This window comes from Trachymyrmex septentrionalis, unplaced genomic scaffold, assembly GCF_001594115.1.
Source record: "Trachymyrmex septentrionalis isolate Tsep2-gDNA-1 unplaced genomic scaffold, Tsep1.0 scaffold31, whole genome shotgun sequence".
Taxonomy (NCBI): domain Eukaryota; kingdom Metazoa; phylum Arthropoda; class Insecta; order Hymenoptera; family Formicidae; genus Trachymyrmex; species Trachymyrmex septentrionalis.
Window position 1 is genome coordinate 1,987,517 of NW_017305474.1, and position 696 is coordinate 1,988,212.

Below are 696 nucleotides of genomic sequence, written 5' to 3' on the forward strand. Positions count from 1 at the left end.
AAATTTATATATGTAACATTTATTGTTCATATTTACGTTCTTTTTATGTTTCTTTTAACTTAAATAAAATGGAATTTTCTTTCTCTCTCTCTCATGATATATTTTTACGGTACAATTTTTTTAATTAATAAGGTTAAGAAACAAGACCGTTTATGTTAAATACATTACTTTAAATACGAATTACAGTCTGAATGTTAAGATGTTGAACTATTATATATATTCATTTAAATGAATTAATTTCAGAAGTCATAATTCTGTGCCGATATGGTTTTCGGACTTTCAACGCAATCAATCTGAAATATTAATAATTCCTCCAAATTTCTGAAATTTAATCCTAAAAGACTGTAATAAATTTATTGCGAAAAATATTGCCTCGGCCGGGAGTCGAACCCGGATCTCTTGCATTCCGTTCAAGACGATTTTTTAATTACTCAGTTGAATCAAAACGAAAAATTTCTTATTAATAATTCTGAATAAAATAGCATTCATGATTTTTAAATGAAACAATAGATTTTCTACTCACAATTTTGAATTAAATAGTATTCATGGTCTATTTTAAAAGAAAAACTTTTCTTATTCAATTGGATTAAAAGATTGCATTTCCTATTTAAAATTTTGAATTTAGCAGTATTCACGATGCTCAGAATTGGCCCATATTATTTTTAGATTCAACTTGATTGAAAAACTGCGTTTTCT